Source organism: Phaenicophaeus curvirostris, chromosome 5, assembly GCF_032191515.1.
Source record: "Phaenicophaeus curvirostris isolate KB17595 chromosome 5, BPBGC_Pcur_1.0, whole genome shotgun sequence".
NCBI classification, from domain to species: Eukaryota; Metazoa; Chordata; class Aves; order Cuculiformes; family Cuculidae; genus Phaenicophaeus; species Phaenicophaeus curvirostris.
This window is the reverse complement of record NC_091396.1, coordinates 10995467-11017005: the sequence shown is the minus strand read 5'-3', so window position 1 is coordinate 11017005 and position 21539 is coordinate 10995467. Positions and strand designations below refer to the sequence as shown.

General features: G+C 42.4%; 1 protein-coding gene across 10 annotated transcripts in view; it reads left to right on the top strand.

Moving 5' to 3' along the window:
- The first annotated feature begins 14105 nt into the window (after nucleotides 1-14105).
- TEAD1 (TEA domain transcription factor 1) overlaps nucleotides 14106-21539 on the top strand; it is a 161213-nt gene continuing 153779 nt past the window's right edge. For 3 of the 10 annotated variants that reach the window (XM_069857544.1, XM_069857542.1, XM_069857545.1), the window contains exons 1-2: nucleotides 14108-14350; nucleotides 14728-14861. The gene's annotated coding sequence lies outside the window, so the exon portion shown is untranslated. Of the gene's footprint in view, nucleotides 14351-14727; nucleotides 14862-21539 lie in introns of all 10 variants that reach the window. The other 7 variants (XM_069857541.1, XM_069857540.1, XM_069857547.1 and 4 more) reach the window with 4 other exon arrangements.

The window sequence follows — 21539 nt, the reverse complement described above, 5'->3', positions numbered from 1 at the left end:
GCAACCCAAAACACCGCGTGAGCTAGTTATCCTGCAAAACAGCTTTGCGGGACAACAGTGAAGCAACTCTTGTTGCCCAAGCCAGATTGCTTGCCTGGCTCTCTCTGGTGCACTGAAGGTTGCAGTGAGATCATTGTCATGCCTCTTCTGTGGGGCAGCATGAGGAAATTTGAATACCTTTAGTTTGAAACTGACCGCTTCCATGGCAAAAGGACAGAAGAGCTGTGGATTAACACTTGGCACAAACATTGATTTTGGTTCTAGATGTTACAGCTATTATATCTGGAGTTTCACTGAGAAGCATCATGAAGGTCCCTTCCCAATAATTGTTGGAATGAAACAAATAGGGACATGAAACAAACAGAGGCTACTGTGCTCAGAAACAAAGGTAACGGCCTTGATTTAAAATGGAAGTCTTTTGAGAAAAAAAAGTCTTCCATCTAGACAGAGCAGGAATTGAAGCAGTTTTGGGAAAATTGTAGAAGAAAGGAGAAAGTTTTAATAACATTTTTAAAAAGCACAAAAGTTGGATGTCCTTAGATCCATAGTTCACAATTCAGCTGGGCTGGTCAGTTTGGGGAAGCAAGACGGGAATATATGTTTAAACTGTAGCAAATGCAAAAGAAGCATTCTTAACCAAGCATTCTTGATCTGTGATACCTTCTCTGTTTGCTTTTCTTTGGTATGTTGTTAGGAAACAGGCCAATTTCAGGAGCATAGTTTTGGATTTTCACTTCTACGGCAGGTTAACTGATGGCCTTTAAAAAAATATGGAGTAATGTTCTGGGCATAAAACCAGGCTACATTGACTGACACACAAAGAAATTGTCTCTTTAGAAAGTGTAAACCTTTAGAACCGCAGAACTGCGAAGGATTTCAGAAAATCACTCAGTCTAGCCCTGCGCTGAGGCAGGATCAAATACTCCCAGTCCACTCTGGGCCTATGCATGTTCTAACTTCTCAAAAACTTCTGGTGAAGGAAGCTCTTCTTGCTCCCTGGTTGGTTCTTTCTGGTGTCTCACTGTAGTAAAGCAACATAACCTAACAGGTTCAGCACATGGCTACATTTTGTCTATAGCAGAGACAAATTTGCACTGCCATAACAATATAAAGGATTGCTAAAGTAAGTTTCATGTTAGATTTAAATTGAACTTTAGAACCTTTTTGTAATGCTGGAGCAATAATAAGGGCTCACTAGTGTAAGTAAAAGTGAGGTTCTCAGTTTCTGATCATCTTTCTGTGGCTGTAGAGTAGGAAAACTCCCTAGGAGAATGATTGTATTGGCTGCATAAAGAAAAGTAGATCATATACTTGAGCTCTTCTCTGATAGTGTTGTACAGTGCCAAAATTTGAATTATCTGGAAGGAATAAAAAGAACTGCATTGATAACAAGAGAGGGTGCAAGATTCTGGAACCATCTGTCACATATTTTAACGTGTATACAATAGACTTTTGATGTAATGTAACAGTTTTTCCCATGTTTTGTATATTCTGTCTTCCTCAGATTAAAATCAAAGTAGAACTTTCAGATACATCTATGTCACCACTATGTGTTCTACATCCCATGTCCAGATGAAGCTGTACAAGATGCCTCACAAGGCAAGACTGCAGCTCTCATCATCTGTGTCTGCCTACCCTCTCAAAAAGAGCAAAACTCTAAAGGAGACAACAGATTGCATTCCCTCTCTCTTTTGCTCAAAACAATACGGCTCTTTTCCATTCCTTTCCCGACTTGGAATCACCTGTTGATCTCCAGACAGCTCCAGACCTGCATCTCACACTTTTGCAGAGCAGCCCTGCCGCTTCCCCTCCTCCATGACCCGATATGCTGGAAGCAGCTGGTCGGTCTGATCTGTGATCTATTAACCAGCAGCACTTGGCACACAGAGTTGTGGAGAAGAGAGAGGCTGCAGGTGAGGGTGTGCCTCTGAGCATAGCCCCAAGCTGAAAGAAAAGCACCCTCTTCAGCTGCAGCACGGTGCCAGCCTCCGCTTGCACGTGATTTGCACACAGTGTCTCGCCCCACGCAGCAGCAAAAGCTCAGGGGCCTGAAAATCTGTTTTGTTGCATGATGTTCCATAATTGACAGGAAGGTATCTGGTCTTCTTCTAGAATGACTATTTTTAAGGATGTCTTCTCGCTGTGAATTGAATAAACCAGTTTTGCAATCTGCTACAGGCCCCACCCTGCCTAACCCTGGCTAGTTAACCTGTAACAGATTGCAAAACTGGTTTGAGTCACACCGTAAGGAAAGAGGCATAAATTAAGTATTTTATTGTTTAATTCTCCTCCTCACCAATAACAGAAGACATGACTTGTTAACAGTGGTGCTTTAGAAGAAGCACAACTCATGTCACCTGGTCATTTGTGGTTTTGGAGACTAAAAACAACATAGGTAGGGGTAAAAACCCCACCCTGATGCTGCAGCCTGGATGCCTAATCCCTATTCAGTATGTGGGCTTCACATATGTGCCACGAAGAGCTCAGACATAACTGAGCAGCCAGAGTTCAGCTGATATGCGTTGTCTTGCTGAGCCACTGCAACTGGCTTGTGTGTCTGAGACAATGCTGAAATGAAACCTGGGTAAATATCTCACTCCCTTCAAAACTGGGCAGCAGAACAGACCCATGTCTCAACCAAACATTTTTTACTTACTGTTTTCCATTGGCCTGAATTAATGAGACACCTACAGGTTAGGGAACAGTCACCTAGAGAAAAGAAAACAGAAGAAAAAGGTATAGACACCGCTTTATATATGTAAGATGTTAATACTAATATGTTACTAAAGTAATGAGTAAATGTTGCCCAGGCTACGCTAAAGCCACAAAACAGATGAAACCCACTTACCTGTTTGAAAAGGTAGGCTGGTGGTCATGCTTCTCCTCCTGGCAAGGAGACATAATGTGTGATTTCAGTTCCCAATCCAGAGGGCTCGTCCTTCAATGACTTATCCAGAAAAGCTGGAACAGATGCACTGCTTTCTTCTGCAAGGAGCACAGTAAAATGCAATGAGTAGCTCTGAAGGAGAACTGCAACACAGCTGCCTCCTGCTAAGCAGTGCTTTCTCCACAAGGCGTGGAGGAGCATATTACTCTTAGACAGAGAAGGACATCAAACTCAAGTTCCTTTAGTCCTGAGTGGACCGAAGCTTATCTGCTTTGCTACCAGGGAAGGATAGTGAATGGCAATGTCACCTTCTTCCTCTCATTGCTGTAAATCACAGAGGCCAGTTGCCAGTTTGAAAAGCAAGAGCAGAGACACCCACCCTCAGTAGAGGCACCTGGGGTATGAATTGGAAGAGAACACGTCCTCTTACGCCAAACAGGATGTCTCTATGCTGACAGGGGGCAGATCTCTAGCTGCTTCCCAAAGAATTTCCCTTTTAGCTAGTTCCAGGTAACTTAACTGTGGTGAATCTTATTCTTGGGCACCTGGCTTTTTCCATTGCATCTAACGTGAGAGCAAACTCATAAGGCGTGAATTGCAACACTGAATATTGGGAAGGTTTATCCCTAAAAGCATCGGGTCTGGAGTCACCAATGCCAGCACAAGGAAAATATTTTTAAAAAGGAAGGAAGGAAAAGAAAATATCATAAACAAAAGTTCTTTCAATGTGTTTTTATTTAGGTAATTTTTTGTGCAAATGGCATGACCCAAATGAGTAGATGGTTCATAGAGCCTTTTTGCACTGAGGGGCTGGTGGGTGGTGGTGTACTAGTAGAGTTCAGCCATATATCCACTACTCTTTGCTAGTACAGACAAGATTAGAAGAAGAAATACTGCCCAAGGAAGGGGTTACAAGCTTATAATTTTGTCTAACTACTACCCAGTGTTTCTTCTTTACTGTCCTTCAGCAATTAGAAATGACTCAAAAGCCTTTTCTTGCCTGTAAGTATTATTATTAACAAATCAAACTACTTCCCATTGCATGTGCCTGGGAGAAGTCTAACATTGCTGAATGCTTTACTGCAGGTAAGAAAGCAGCTGCTCAGAGTTTCAGTTCTTTCCAAGTTACCGATGTTGATTCTGCAATACTGCTATTTTACAAGCCACTTAATTGCTTGTTTTAAAAATTCACCAAAGCTCAGATGGGTCCTGATTTTCAGTGAACCTCAGCTCTGTACCCACAAGGAACTTAGATGATTCTGTAACCTCATATTAAGTGAATAAATTAAAAAATTACATTTTAAAAATTATTGTACTTGGCAGACATTTGGGATATGATATCTGAAGGCACAGTTGTAGTCATTTGTTCTTAGAGTATTCTGGGAGTTGTCTTGTGGACTAGTTGGGAGCTTGTCTCTTCAGCTATACCAGAAATCAAAAATTTGCAAGAACCAAGAGAGCTGGAGAGAGGATCTTTATATTTAAATAAGAAAGAAAAAAGAACTACCGGAGGGCAGTGTGGTATATGTGTTTGCATTATGGAAGTTTGATGTGCTAAAGACATAAATAACAGTTACAAAATTGGATGGTACTGAGTTCCATTGTTACCTTAGCTACTGTGAGGATTGCTTTGACTTCCCATAACAATTTCCAGTTAGTAAAAAGGAAGTACTAATGCTCAGGGCAACAGGGGTGGTGTAAGGATCAACTGCTTAGTGTTTATAAAGTGCTTTGAAAATGATAAATGTTATGTAAATCAGGAAATGCTGACAGACATCATCCATCTGGGACTGATTGTGAAAAAACCCAAATTAGCTAATTTCTTCAGGCTCTAGAGGGTAAAAGCAGCACATAAACCATACAAGGCTGTGCAGGTGGTAGAGTAACTGCACTTGTGAGGTCACCTAAGATGAAATCATATGTGAAATGAGGTCAGGATTCTCTATGTTTATGATAAGCATTTGTTCATTACATCATCTATCTCATTGTTTTGACACACTTCTACCCAACTATTTCATGACCCTTTAAAGGACCTGTGATTCACAGTTCCTTATGTGGCCCACTTACCTATGACACCCACTATGGGCAGAGCACTTTGCCCTGTGTGCTGTGTGGCGCACAGCCCTGAGCTGTGAGCACTTACTGACTAGTGTGCCTTGCGGTCAGCCCTGTCTTCCTTCTGCCAAAACCTGTTCATTAAGACCGTTCCTCCACCTTTAGGAGGCATTGGTCTTCCTGCAGGATGCCTGTTTGAGGTAATCCTCCATTTCCATGGACCACCTCAAATACGTGTCCTGACTGTCTCTCCATGGGATGTAATGCATCATGAGCATATGATCAGAAAAGCCAGGACAAAGAAAGCATTTGCAATCAGGATTAGGCTTCGCAGCAGCCGGTCCATCCACCGGAGCTTGCAAAGCTGTAAAACTCTGAATTTTAAGTTGTTTTAATTCCATGTAAGTAATACTGTCACTTCAGTTATTGTTTGTCATTACTAAAACATGACAGAGAAAAAAGCAGTGGGAGAAGAGAGAGCCTGATATTAAAATTAAAGTTGGAGATCCTACTCTGATAGAACAGAGCACCAGGCAGCCTTAGTGACTCCTTCATCTCCAGATGACTTTTCTTTTTCTTGTTTCCAAAACTGCCTTCCTAAATACAAGCTAGATGAAAAGTATTTGTAGTCCCCCCCGGGAGGGATGAGGAAAGGTCAGGATTTACATGGTGATATTTACTGCTACAAATTCTGTAATGGCCATTCCAGAAACTCGATTCAGTAGTTCTCGTCCCTGTTAGCTGAGTCCATCTAAATACATACCCATACACCATTATGATTTTCCAGCATCTTTAGGTAATCTTTTCTTCTTTCATTACCCAACCAACTACAAAGTACTCTTTGTAATTTTCCTAGCAAAACCCCACGTAACTTGGCCCTTAAGGATTAGTTGCAGTAAGGAACACATTATGTCTCTTTAGATTTCCTTTTATAGTCGCTTGAACATCCAAATAGTCAAATTTAACAGGAAAGAGCAATATATTCTTCTAAGAGTCCCTTTCCTTCACCTCTCCTCTCCTGCTTCCCGCCTCAGAAGTAGAAAGTCTGAATCCTGCTGTGTTTGAATTGCCTCAGAAACTGTGCCATGTTCTCTCCACTCCCCAGTTCTGTCCTGAACAATCCCTGAGCTTTGCAGGTGGCTGGAACAAGTTTCTATGTTATACCAGAAGAATATGCACTGAGAAAATAATGAGGCAAGAGGAACTCAGATACTTTTTGTAGGTCTTATTATTCAGATGACATAGAGGAAAGTGTGACAAGAGGACTTACCTGTTCTGACTTTTTTCTTTTTAATCAACATCACCCTGAACACCCCTGCAAAGCTCAGATTTTCTCACTGTGGTTTTCTCTCAATTTTATTTACCCTGTGTGATCCTACCTGCATTGTAACTGGAGAAATGGAAAAATCAGTGCGTAATAAGTGTTGCTATAGTCTAGTTGAGCCTTCAGTGTGCAATCTGTCTTACTTGCCTTGGTCAGAAACTGGGTATCCCTTCCACTTCAGATGAAGTTGGGTTTTGTATTTATCAGAACTCCCAATGATACTTTGGACTCTGTCTAGATAAGGAGCATCAAACAATTCTTCTTTGTCTGGGACAGTTAATTTTCACTTTAGACCCTGTCACTTGTGGTTCACTGGTTTTGGTAGCCTTTCCCAATGTCTGGCAAATTGTCCCTTAGCACGTGATTTTCCTGGGATCAGGTGGAGCAGCGGCCAAGGGAACCAACGTATGCTGCCCTTGGTTTGATGGGGAAGTGGCCTTGGCGCTCCTGACCTGGAGCCAAGGAAAATCAGCTCAGCTCTTTGCCAGCGGCTCCATGTCACCAAGTGCCTGTTTACACCCTCAGTTGTTTACAAACAGGTAGGTCCAAATGCTGCACTGATTTACACCTTTCGCAGTCTCAGCAAAGTCAATAGTGAAAGTGGAATTTGCCTTATTACAGAAGGAGTTGCTATCTCTGGTCAAGCTGCCTGGCACTCTCTCCAGAGAAACATCTTCCATTTCTTGTGTTAAGATGGTAGTGAAGGCTACTCTGTTTGCTGCTGCTTTTGGAAATTTGGCTGCCGGGTTGGTCAACAACTTTACTATCCCACAACATACTTTTTTCCATACAAATGGTGTGGACGTATGCCCAAGCCAGGCCCAGCAGGGATCTGGGTCTTTGGGACCCGTGCCTTTGTGGGGGTGTCAAGGTGGCCACGGGCTCATTTGGAAGCAGCATCATCACAGGGGACAAAGGCAAGGGCTGCCCGTGAAAGGGCACAGCACAGCCTCCGAGGTGCAGGCAGGCAATGGAGAGCCATCCAGCCTGCCACAGGGACGTGCTGGGACACCCTGGCACTAGGAATGGTGTTTGTGTGTCCTTCTCAGCAGCTGACTTAGAAATAATTCATTTTGGAAAGAAGAAATTTGGCCCCTTCCTCTTCCTGTCAAAGGCACCCCTGGAGTCATTTTGGTGAGGGAAATGAAGGCATATGGACGACCTTGTACAAGAGATCTCACAGCAGGTGGAGCTTTTAAGGGCTTTGAAATATTCCTTGGATGTAGATTTTGAGCATGATCGAAAGGAAGCTTCTGACGGTACTTAGATGGTTAAGATAAACATTAAGGTATCTTTCATCGTTATTGCTATTACTATTATTATTATTCAGGTGTCTAGGTAAGTACTGAGATTTCCCAGAATAGTTACCCACCTAAAACCCATAGAAATTAAAGGAAATTAGGCACTTAGGTACTGAAGAGCATTAAAAATACCTACACCTAACTTCAAGCATCCAAGTATCATTAGAAATCTGGACCAAACTGAAGGGAGGAAACAAAATACGCTACCAAGCTGAAAAGTGCTCAGAAACCTGAAATTTTGATGAATCAAAGAAAAGAGGTTCTTTGGGAATTTGAATAGGATTTTTTTCCTCCAGCAGAAAATGATGGTAACACAACAAAATTTGTAGTGCAAAATATTTTTTAAAAGCCCAACCACCCAAGTAGTTTTCACAGTAATTTTTTTCAATCAGTGGTGCTAAGAATTACTGCTATCAGTAGAAGGAATAGGCTGCTGTGCTTACATTGTTTGCTCTAAAACAGGAAAAGAGCCACACCATTTTGATGTTAACGATTTCATCAATGGGAGAAATACACAGCCCTGGACTCTGGTCATGTAATTTTAAAAAGCTCTCAGTTCACCTTTAGAAATAAGCAACTAGAATTGTCTGAAATTATATATTTCTGCTCTCTGCACTATTTTAACTCAGTTGGGCTCTAAGGCCGTGGTTCATGTCCTGGCTTCCTCTCGACTCAATTATTGTAATTCATTATTAAGCTGTTATTTGTTTTCATTCTTTACACTGTCTGCTGCTTTACAAAGCTCAGCAGCCAGATTTATAACATGGAGAGCTCTGTTCCATTACATTACAGCTTCCCCTTAGTATTTTTTTTGGCATGTTCAACAACACATTGATTTGGGGATAGATTAGTATAGGTCATTATTAGTATGGACACTATAGATTAACCTTAATCTACATACTGCTTTTAAACTTTTCAAGATTAGCAGTTTTCCTAATCTGGACTGCAAACCAAATACAAAGTTTTAATTTTTTTTTCAGTGCTTGTAGCCAAAAATGTTGGTTGATCTTTGAGGTTCATTCCAAGTCCAAAATGGGCTCTGGATCTAGAATTTGCAAAGTCTGTCTTGTGTTTTTCTGCTAGTACTCTCTTGGCGGATGGGAGTTTATTTATTCCTAGAGTAAAATGGGAATTCTGTTAACCCTGTATCTTTGGGTTCCTTTTAATCTCTTCGGGACTTAAAAGAATCATCTTATTTTGGTTGGCTGGGATGAAATTTTTAAATTATGTGCCACGTACCTGGCATACGTTATGGCAAAGAGGAAGAGAACTACAACTCTTCTGTTACGCTTCCTAATGCCTCCTACTACTAGTGACCTCATTAGTGAAGACAAAAGCATATCCTATATGTAAACAACAGCCTGGTCTCCATTTTATCTCTAAGGATGTTCACACTTGCCTCTGCCCCAGTCTCAATAGGACTTGCACTCAAAATAATATTTTGCTGACAAATCCAAGACTGGATACTACTACAGACCTTTAGTCTCTAATTGTATATTCTTTTGCTTGTTCTTTCTATCCTTCCTGACCTTACCCCTCTCATTGTTAAGCTAATTCCCTTTCCTCACTGCCATCTCCTGTTTCTACTACATCCTGGTTTTCTTCTCATAAACTACAGTTTCCCTTCCTCTCCCAGCTGGTTTCCCTCCAGCTGTTCTTTCTGCCCCATCAATCCTTTTTCTTCTGCAGGTTTCCCGTTCTCTATTTTTAGCCCACTTTTTAAACTTTCTTTTTATTCTTCCTGCTTCTCTTCTATAGTAAGAAATATTTCTCTCACTTTCCCTTCTCACCTCTTTTTTTTGTTTGTTTCTTCTTCCCCAGTCTCTCTCCCTGAAGTCTTTTTATTGGTGTCCACCTCTTGAACCTCATACTTTCTTTTTTTTTAGTGTAGCTGCCCATAATCCCCACGTGTATATCTGCTTTTTAGCTGAGATAAGCATTTCTCCCCAGGAAATGCCCCTGCCTGGGCTTGTCCTGATGTCCCTTTGTTTTCTTCAGCTTTTGTAATCCACCAGTGTGCCTGAAGAAGCCATTCATCAATAAACACAGGGCAGGCAGTTCATCAGAGCAAGTTCTCTGTGTATGAATGTGCCTCCACGGTACCTTCCTTCTTCATCCACAGATCTTCCATGAAGGCAATAGCTGTAGCTGGTCTAACAGGATGGATGATACTGATGTTGTTTTTTCTCATCCTCTACATCTGTCAAAACGCACAGACCTCTCTATCCCAAGTACACGTTCTATTCCATCAGAAATTCTTTGCGGTTCCAGGTATGTATTTTCTGACTTGACTGCCAATATGGTGTGACATGGCATGACACAAGGACTTGACAACCTGGAGGATATATGAATCAAGAGGCTAAAAAGATCAGCAGTTGACAGTTTCCCTACCTCGGAGGCTGTTTGTTTTGTCTGGAGCTCACTGGCCCACAGACCTACGTTCAACAAGTGCCATAATATGGTCACTGTAATAGTTTGCTGTTCATCTTGGCCTCAGATCTGGTATTTTAATTGGTATAATAGCCTGTGAGCAATATACTGTCACGACTCAGCCTTAAGTAGGAAACTGTGGATTGTGGATGAACTTCTTCTACATTGTGCTAATGGAAGACCTCCAGTCTTCCCCAAGTGTTTGATTTGAGACCTCGCTGCCTGCAAACACTAATGTACAAAGTTCCAGAATCTGAGAAATAATCACAATTTTGTGAGCTTTCCCTGCTGCTTGCTGTTAACAGCAAAATGCTTAGGACCAGGTAAATTAAATTATTCTTTTTGAAAGAGTTTTGAATGGCAGAAGAGTGACTGAACTGTCTGCCTGCAGCTACAGGCAAATGGCTACAACCTGGTTTGAGTTTGATTTGTGTTCATCTACAAACACAGGCGCAGAAACAACATCCTTTTTTTTCTTTTCCACTAGAAGAGCATAACTCTGGAGTTTTCATCACTTTCATTTGTGGGAACTGCTATAGGTAAGAAGTTTTCACACTCTATTCATGCATTGTCCAAAAATCTGCTGTTATCCCACCATGTGTACAAAGCTTGACAACTTTTCAGCCCCGCACAGGCCTGGAAATTAGAGTCAGTATTCTTGATACTTCCTTTGCAAGCCTCATGGGGGAAGAAAACTCCACATTCATTGAAAGATGTTTTCACATTTCTGTGCATTGAGTGAATAAAGTGGAGCGAGTTTAAGCATAGTGACTAAAAAATCTGTGGTAGTGTTAGAGGCCAATGTTTTTTCCCATTTTTCTATTCCAGCTTTGGAAAAGTGTCAGTAAACTTTGGGTACACGCAAGAGACTATGGCTTTTGTATAATGTGACTTTATTTTACAGATTGTGTAGGCACTTAGACACTTACACAGTATTACTAGAGCTATTTGGAAAGAAGGAGGGGAAGAGTATTTGTATGTGTGTTTGTGAGTGGGTTCCTTGTAGCCTACTTTGGTGAAGAAATTTTTCAGCCAGTGTGGGATGGTGCGGGGAAAAAATATCATAAAATACATTCTTTTTTGCGGTCTCCCAGTCCTTTGACCAGCATCTGCTTGAACTTTGGCTTCATTTGATATTGTTACTTGTTGCATGCCATTTCTGTAGGGGTTTAGTAGATATCAGTTGGTATCATTCGTGTGATCAGTGGAAACGTTGCACCTTCTGCTTGCGCTGCCTGTTATGCACACTCTATACACACCCGGTCCACAAAGGTAAAAAACTGTTGCAGCCTCTGCGTGATCTGCAACATGTTTTCAAGAGACTCCTGGGTCAGTCACAAGCTGAAATGATGCTGTTATCAGCATAGTGGTCTTACAAGATTCATACTGGGAAAGCACTAAGATGAGCGTGTTTCTGATATTCACCAAGAGACATGCTCAGCATCTTTTATTAACGTCATACACAAGTAATATACAGGACATTTATTGTGAATTCCACCAGCATGCCATGAATTTACATGTGATATGAGCATATTAATGCTGCCTGGTGACATCAGCATGTAGTTCTTCTGAATGTTGTAATGTGATTTTCCTGACATGTCCAAAAGTGGTAGCCCTGCTGGGCAAACTTTCAAAGGTGTATACAAGTGTATGTTTGCACATCAAAATAAGCAATTTATTTCACAAACAGGCACCGAGGTGTCCAGTTATCTGTTTCGCTTATGCAAATACGAGTTTTCACAAGCACAGCAGCTGTGTCTGCCTTGTGATTATTTCAATGAGGTAGCGGATTGTTAACTGAAGGAGACGTGCCTTATGATAACGCTTGGGCAGCATTTCTGGGGGGTGGGTACAGGAAGGATAAAGATAAGCACCATTAAGACTAAGTTTGCAACTGGAGTGGTGCAAAACTTGCCTTGTGAAATCTGAAGCTGGGGCCAGTTTTGTGAGAAAGGTCGTGACCCGAATTCAGGGTGAAGACTGTGAACCCCTGGGAAATGTGCTACATCCACGTCGATTTGGGGTGCGATGTGTACAAAGCCCTTCTGCTCAGCCACCACCCTGGAGCTCTGTGCCGCCCTCAGATGTGGCCCTAGGGACTAGCAGCGGTTTGTTTGCACAGGGGCTGGGTGTGCATGTGGGTAAGCTGGGCTTCCCAGGGGAGCCTTCCCATCCACAGGGGTCCAGCCAGTTCCTCTGGCCCGTTGCAGACCCCTATCGCAGCCCCATACTTTGCAAGTCTGTTGGGAGGCACTACAGATCCCTAGACCTCGCAGCAGCCTTCCAGTACCTGAAGGGGGTCTCCAAGAAAGCTGGGGAGTGACTTTTCACAAGGGCATGTAGTGACAGGATGAGGGGGAATGGCTTTAAATTGGAAGGGAAAGATTTAGATTAGACATCGGGAAGAAATTCTTCACAATGAGGGTGGTGAGGCTCTGGCACAGTTTGCCCGGGGAAGTTCTGCATGCCCCAACCCTGGAGGTGTTCAAGGCCAGGTTGGATGGGGCCTTGAGCAGCCTGGCCTGGTGGGAGGTGTCCCTGCTCATGGCAGAGGGGTTGGAACTGGATGATCTTTAAGGTCCCTTCCAACCCAAACCATCCTATGATTCCATGACCTCATTGCAGACCCCCATTGCAGACTCATACTTTGAAAGTGTGTTGTGAAGCACTGCAGCCCCCATCACAGCACCCATCGCAAGCCCTTCACAAAGTGTTGTGGCACCCTGTTGTGGGACCCTGTTGCGCAGCACAGCGGCCACCAGCGGGGTGGGTGAGGGGATGGATAGATGGGTGGGTGGACAGATGGATGGGTGGGTGGGTGAATGGATGGGTTGATGGACAGGTGGATGGGTGGAAGGATCGGTAGATGGGTGGGTGAACAGATGGATAGGTGGGTGAATAGATGAATGGGTGAATAGATAGATGGATGGGTGAATGAATGGATGGATGGGTGGACCAATCGTTGGATGGGTGAGTGGATGGGTGGGTTGGTGGATGAATGGATGGGTGAGTGAGTGAGTGGGTGGGTGGATGAATGGATGGATGGATGGATGTAGATGGATGGATGGATGGATGAATGTAGATTGATGGATGGGTGGATGGATGGATGGATGTAGAAGGATGGATGGATGGATGGATGGATGGATGGATGAACAGATGGATGAACAGATGGATGGGTGGACAGACTGGTGCATGGGTGGCCACACGGGTGGGTGGATGGACAAGTGGATGGGTGGACAGATAGATGCATATGAGTGGATGGATGGGTGAGTGGACGGGTGAGTGGGTGAATGGATTAGTGAGTGGGTGGATGGATGAATGGGTGAGTGAGTGGATGGGTAGATGGGTGGATGGGTGGGTGGGTGGACTGGTGGATGAATGGATGGATGGGTGGGTGGATGGGTGGGTGGATGGGTGGGTGGATGGATGGATGGATGGATGGATGAGTGGGTGGGTAGACGGATGGATGAGTGGATGGATGGATGGATGGATGGATGGATGGATGGATGGATGAACAGATGGATGGGTGGGCAGATGGGTGCATGGGTGGGTGGATGGATGGGTGAATTAAAGGATGGACGGGTGGGTGGGTGGGTGGACTGGATGGATGGATGGATGGATGGATGGATGGATGAGTGAGTGGGTGGATGGATGAACAGATGGATGGGTGGGCAGATGGGTGCATGAGTGGACAGACGAGTGGATGGGTGGACAGCTGGTTGGATGGATGGATGGATGGGTGAATCGACAGATGGATGGGTGCATGAATGGATAGGTGGACTGACGGACGGACGGATGGATGGATGGAAGGATGGATGGATGGATGGATGGATGGATGAGTCAGTGGATGGGTGGACAGACGGACGGACGGAGGAGCGAGCAGACGGGCGGGTGGCCGGGCGGGTGAGTGTCCGGCCAGGCGGCCGCCCCCCGGCCGCGGCTCGCGCCGCCGCCCCCGCCCCTCTGAGGTCAGCGCGCGCAGGCCCCGCCCGCGGCCCCGCCCGCCCGCGGCCGCAGGGGGCGGCGGGCCGCGCTCCGCCCCGCGGCCGCCCCGCTCCCGCGTTCATTTCATTCCTCCCCTCATTCCGCGCATTCCTCGCATCGCTGGCGCCGCGCAGCCCGGCCGGGAGCCCGGCCCGCCCCGCCGCCGGCCGGGCAGCAAAACTCATCCTCCGAGGGCTCCGGCCGCCGGCCCGCGGCAACCCCCGCCGCGGGATAAATAGCCGAGCGGCGCATTAAAAGGAGGAAAAAAAAAAAAAAAAAAAAAGCGAAAAAAAAAAAAAGAAAAAGAAATACGCGCGGGGCCATAAATAGGCGGGGGGCGAAGTTTGCCGTCGGAGCGCGGAGGGGGAGGTAAGAGCGGTTCTCGGGGGTCCCGGGGGGCAGCGCCGCCCGGAGCGGGCGGGGGAGAAGTTGCGCTCGGCGGAGTTGGCGGCGCTGCGGGCCCCGCAACAGGCGGGCGCTGCCCCGCGCCTGAGTCACGGCTCCCTCCCTCCGACACACCGAGCCCTGGGCATTTTTCGCATTTCCACCCCCCCCCCCCTTTTTTTTTTTCTGTTTTTTTTTTCGCGCGGGGAAGCAAGAAGTTGGGAGCAGCCCCGGGCTCGGCGCCGCGGTCCCTGCGGCTCCGCTCCTGCCCCGAGCGCCGCTCGCCTCCTGCCCCCTTTTTCTTCTCCTCTAAAAGATGAAAGAAGGAATGCCCTTTTTCGCTGCTTCTTCTCCTTCTCCAGAGCCGCTGCCGCCGGTTAATTGCACGGTCGAGTGGAAAATTTTCAGGAGTCAGCAGAAACGTTGTATCCAAAAAAGACAAAGTCGCGGTTACAACAACACCGAGGAGAGATTGTCCCTGGAAAACTTCCTTTCGGTAGGAACCGTAGGGTGGTTTCTTTCTTTCTTTCTTTTTTTTTTTTTTTTCCCCTTTATCCGTAGCGTTTGGAAGAGATCTATTCCCCAGATGTCCACAGCGCTGATGCTGGGGGCCGGTGGCAGCCTTTGTTCCCAGAAGGAGCGGTTTCAAAGGAAGTGCACTTCCAAGGGGGAGGGAAAAACTTATACAGTACGGCTTTTGTAACGAAATTAAAACAAAGCGGCCCCCTCCAAACAGCTGAACAAAAGCGACGGGGAGAAATCAAGCGAGAGGGAGGGAGGGGGAAAAAAAAAAACCCAAACCTCTCTCTTCTGAACCAAGGAAAAAAAGTTTGCGTTCCTGCCTCGCTTGAACGTGATCCTAGTCGTGATTTTTCTCGTCTTGCAATCTGTTTTAAGTTGAATGGGGTTACGGTATAAAAATATTTATGAAACAATGAAATACCAGCCACCCATGCTTCTCGGGAGAGTTGTTAACTTATTAGAAACAAGTGCCTGCCTTTGATAGGAAGAAATGAAAAGTGACCTCCAGAAGTGCTGGAAAGTTAGGGAGCAGTTCTGCTCTCCCTCCGCTTTCTGAATTTAAGTGACTCCCAGGATTTTTTAACTGTTCGTTGTCGAACACCATCTGGGAAAGGCCGAGGCACTTCAGATTGTACTGGCATTTTCTGACATAAAATGGTATATATAAGGAATGGAAGCTGAAATGGCAGAGCCTCGGGGGAAAAAAGTATCTATACAGCTGTACTGCTGTTTAACAGAAGCATATTTGCTTTCACTTACTGCTGATAAACTTCAGAAACGCAATATTGCCAGTTAGCGGTTTTACAGAGCTATCTAACCTAGATAATGGCAAAGTTTGGAGCTGTACGGTTAAAATACTGTTTTCTCTAGCCATATGTTCAGTTATTATGCCTTACATCTAACTATGGAAATCTCTGTGGGAATGCCTCTTGCAGGGAAATTCATGTAAATAACTAAGTGCTACCTGCAATTGAATATGAAAACAAAAATGATTATTATAATTACATTAGGGTTTAATTTAAAATTATGTACGATTCTTCATACAACCTTAGATTCTGAATGTGTGTCTGTAATGTCTGATGTATTCTGTCTATAAATAGTTGGGGAATGCCATTACAGGGATATTAGGTTGTACTGATGGTAAGATGGTGCTATCAAAAATGACACGGACCTGTATATTAAATTGCTGCTGGGGGTGGGAGGGAAGCTTGCGTGTTTGTTTGTATACGTGCGTGTGTGTGTATTTATATGTATGCATATGCATACTTTATGTGGGAATAGAAACACAGGAATTAGTAGAGTGAATGTTCTCTAAAACACAAAATCAAAGATTTTATATTTGGGTCACATTTGGAACTTTCAAGTTTTTAAAATCAGTTTTATGAAATGATTTGCATTAAGGGAAAACTTTTTTGAGGTTGCGTTGGTTTTTCCCGTTCATGGTAAAAAGCGTCTTTTCACACTGCACTGATTTTTAATTAGGTCATAAGGCATTTTCTGTACCAGTAGGGGTAATTCCGCATTTTGTATGCTGCAGGTTTTTATCAGCTGACGAAGCAGAAATTTTGGATGCAAAGGATTTATTTCAATTTTTCTTCTTGGCAATCCTGAAATACCTCTGGAAAGTACTTTTATCACTAAACATGTTAGGTGTATTTTGAGCATCAATTTTACATACGCTGCTTTGGTGAAGTAAATATTATTAGTCTTTGCACCCAGGAGAGTGTAACAACAGCTCTTGAGATTCAAATTACGGTTTTATATTATGTGGAGTTTCTTAGTCAGTACTGAGTGGGATGTATGGGAGCAGTGAAGCAGAGGAAAAATTTTGATTTGACAGGAGTCTTAGTAAAGACAGCCTCTGCGTAAAGGAGTTTAATTAAACAGCTAGAAAAGAACAACAGAAACTTAATTATGAACTAGACCTGCCGTGCATTTCCAGCTGAGAAATGATGGCATTTTGTGATGTGTGGAGATGTGTGAGCATGTGCGTCACATGTTTGGTATAATTTGTAGCTAGCATTTTTTGTTGTTATTGCTGGACAATGTAGTGGTTTTGGATATTGTTAAAGTGGTTTTTAGGCTGTGTTTGTCCATGTATGAAACAGTTAATCTTGGGTTAAGTCACATGCAGGGGGAAAAAAAGATTTCTTCCATCTTTTTAAACCACCTTTGTAGATCATGCTGTAAACAAACTTTCAAGATATAGTACAGGTGGAAGTGTAGAAAAGGCTTCAGGTGTTACAGAGAAATTCTGGTGTCTTTCACTTAATAAAAAGTGCAAGGTAAAAATGTATTTGTGTATTATGATACAGCAGACAGTTTGCAATCTATAAAGTAGGATGGTTACGCTGTTGGAACAATTTCACTAGCAGTAATCTGATTTTGTTGGAAAGTGCCTAAGACTGTTTCCAAAACACAAAGATTTTGCAGACAGTTCTGAATGTGTGTGTTTGTGAGAAGACTGACTTCAATCTGACTGTACATACACGCACACTTCACTCTCTTGGTCTGGTATTTCTTTGACATTAGTATTAATGCTCTATCATTCCAATGATGGTTTAAAAACTGCCTTTCTGAAATGATGCCATTTATTTAAGAAGAAAAGGTTTGCTAGGTCCAGTCCTTGCATAGGTTAAAGTGACTGGGATGACTCTGGAGTAAACATTTGCGGGATCAAATACTAAGATATTTACAGCATATGCTTTATGTACCTGGTTAGTGTGATATTTGATGTCTAAAGAAGGCCATGGGTGCTATTTTGTATCATTGATTATGGTTGTATGGGGTTTGTGTTCTACTCTGCATGTAATCCATCTAAAACTTGCAGGAAAATTTCTGTTAAAACTTGGTTGCTCATTCTGTTCGTGCTCTTCATCATAGCACATGCAGATATAAGGTTTAGCTTTTTAAAAATCTGGTCTAAATTCAGTTTAATTCTATCGGCTTCATATGGCCACTTGCTATATTACATGGGCTGTGGTGAGGGTGCAGATTGGCCCTTTAAACATAATTTTGAAATCCCCAGTTCATCAGAAGGAACTACTTTTGCAGGAGAGAAGTTGTAGTTACTTATTTCTGGGATCTGAGATTTAATTGTTGTTTTGTCATCATGCTGCACTTGGCTATTGCTGCTTGCCTCAAGTATGAATGTTTTGTATTCCTGAACGAGTCACTTACTATAAAAAAAATAATTTAAGTGAGTCTCAACAAAATTTTAGAACCTGCAAGAGGTAAATCATCTCTCTGAAAGAAACGGCTGTTATAGGTTTTGCTGCAGTTCATGCCAGTACTGTATAATCCGAATTGTATCCTGTGATATATGAATGGATTAATGGCATTATTTATTGTAAAGCCAACTAACTCTTAAGCCACACTGAAGACACATTTTTAGAAGAAAAATCTCTGCAATAAATTCCCACTTTATGAGTGTATCTTGCTTTCTGTTCTTGCACAAAACTCCTTTTGACTTTTGCAACTGGAACAAGGATGGAATAATATTTCCTGGAATAATTTTGTGTTTGGTTTTAATGATTGCTCATTTCCAAAACATAAGAGAGTGAAAAGCTGCAGACTTCAAACCTTTGAGGCACCAACTTCAAATCTGCTCCTCAGATTTGTCGTATAAAGTTCAGCTAGAAGTTTTCTAATTTAATACCCCAAACTTTTCTTGTTTCTGTATGAAATCCTGATCCCATTGTAGTCACTGAGTTTCATCTTGTTATTGGTAAAGCCAAAATTTCTGTCAGCATTAATGCAGGCTCAGCAACTTTTGTACTGCATCAGGTTATTAAAATTCCCCCAGAATCATATTAATTTTAAAATACAGGGATTTAAGAAATGGAGGGAAGAGGCGATGAGCCTGTATCAAAATCTGGCTTCTAACAACTGATTTGAGATATTCTATGCAGGAAATCTATGAATGTCTCAAAGAGTAACCTGTCATGTGGTACATGTCCTTATTTGTTAGATGCATTTTTGTACGTACGTCAAGAACGTGATGAAAATCCGCAGTGTGTGTAAAGGGTTTATAGATGCTTGCCTGGTTGGTGCAGGGCTGCAACCCCATTTGCTAGTCCCTCCAGCTTGTGTCTGGGTTTGTCAGAGGCAGCCCATTTTACTTTGGCTCCTGTCCAGTGGAAGGTATCACCTACAACTTTTTGTTCTTTGTCTTCTCCTCATTGTTTACTGGAAGGACGCGATTACTCCCTCGGCATCCTGCTGTAGCTTTCCGAAAGGCCTTCTTAGATTTCTAGCTTTTATTAGATCTTCACTGAACTTTCGAATTGGAGATAGTCTGTGCGGCAGTGGAAGCACAGGAGCACAAAATACGAGTTTATTTGCTAGCAGGTCAGAAGGTGGAATGGGAAATCTCAGTATGCTTGGAAGGAGAGGGAAAGGGAGGAAAGTTTAGGATTATGTGTAAAACTATTAAAATGCTATTGACTGGGAATCTAAAACAATGACGAGTGCTGTTGTTTTTACAGATACATGAACTGAAAACTGCTGCTAATGATGGGAAATGTTAATTATGTGAGAACATATTGAACTTATATTCTCTGGCATGAACTTTTTTAAATGCATCAACTGTGCAGCCTTTTATGCGCACAGCTTTCTAATTATCATAATTCAGTACAGCTCTGGCTTTTGGAAACAGTTCAAGTGCAATCTCAACTTAACATGAAAGGAGTTTTTTTTTTTTTTTTAGAACTGAGAATGTTCAAGAACAATTTGAAAAGATAATCTAAAAATGCTATGTACTTAGCTGGGCATAAGTAAAAAAATAAATATGTTCCCATAACTGCCTATCAAAGCAGAGCAGACTGTTAGCACAGAAAGTTATCTATTTTTCTCATTATGTTTTTCACACTCGTACAGAAGACAACTAAAACCGTGTTTTCATAATTTAACACTATAGATGGATCTACTATATATTGATTTGCTGTAGTTTTGTTTTTTCAATTTTTGAACTGATAAATTCAATGGATTACTATGTTGTTATTAAAAGATTTTTCCTTAGATAGGATGCAAGTAAAAAACATTTCATTTTCTCAGATAAAGCAAGGAGACAACGTTTATGATGGTTTTGGTGTTATGGGGAACGTTTCTGTAACATAAGATAAGTCCCATTGTAAATCTTCCTTATCTGTCAGTATTCACACCTTGTATTTGTGGAGCTTGAGGGGGTCGAAAATACTGAGTCTTTCTAAAGCTTTCAAAAGTGTGTAGGGCTTTTGTTGTTATTTTTTTCTTTTCTTTTAATAAATTTAATGTAACTTGCACTTGCATTATCCTTTCACTTTTTTTTTTAATTTGCTTTCTTTTTTTGTGATCAAATTTTTAATTTCCACCCTTCCCCCATTTTACACAGCTTCTAGCTCAAAAAGAATCCGAATTTTTTTTTCATACTTGTCTTTTCCTTTACTACAGTACGTGCTACATTTCTAAAATGCAAAGAAAGCCCCAGTGAAACAAAATGACTTCATTTGAGCTGGCACTTAAGAGCAGAATTCACTTCCATAGTGCTGAAATAAAAGAAGCCAAGTGTTTTAAATAGCCACTCCCCTAGGCCAGAGTGTTTTTAGAAAAGCTCATTGTCTAGATTTGAGCTGTAGCAGTATGCCTGCCTCTGTTAAATCTCCTGATCCAGACAGCTCGATTTCTAAAGTTGACATCTGGTTTACTCTTTGTTCACCTGTTTAAAAAAAATGCAAATAGGCGAGTGTGCCATTGCCCTAGAGCTCTGCAAAAAAATAAAAATGCTGTTGACAGTTTGTCAAATAGTGCTTCCAGTCTAAGACTGCAGCAGCCTATTGTTATGCCAGCAACAGGCAACAGAAGTTGTGGCACCATATGGCTAGTATATGCTTCAGATAAGCTATCTGTTAATTTAGCTTATCAGTAGCGTTTTGATATGCTTCATGTTTGAATCACCAACCAGTATGGCCTTGGGTATTTTTGGTGCCAAATTATTCCTTAACATTATAGACATCACAGTTATTCCCTTGGTGGAATCTCTCCATTCATTCACCTCATGGTGCCCTGAACAATAGTGCTTATTTTTGGAATTAACTGGCATGTTTTCTTACATGGTTGTCTTTCTGTTGGGAGATTATAATTCAGGAATGACATTTTGGTTTTGAGGGGAGAAAATGTCAGAACAGACTTTGGAAGAAAAGGTAGATTCATAGAGGTTTAATGGATTAAAGCCTCTGTTATGTGTATCTCAATTAAAAAATACATAGTGTTTGAAGACATTAATTAAGGGGAGGGAGCAAATTTTATTTGTATTTAATCTGCTACCACCATACTTTTTGTCATACATACATACTTTTTGTCATAAAGCTGTTTTACAATTTAAAATAAAAGGCAAAACTCTGTAAACAGTTTCATTTTCCACATCCCTGGTTTTACCTTTTTTTTAAAAAAAAAAAAATTAACCTTTAAAGACAATTGTGTCCCTGTATCTGCTGCCAGCTGATCTTTAAATACTTGTATTTTTTTTATTTTTGCCTTTTTCATAATCAACTGAAGGTCTTGTAGAAGACTTGAAGTTTCAATGGAAGTTCCTTCATCATTGCCCGACCCCTGCCTTTCTTTGGCCATAATTATTTTGTTGCAGGAAAAGTCTCAAACCATAAATACAGTTTTC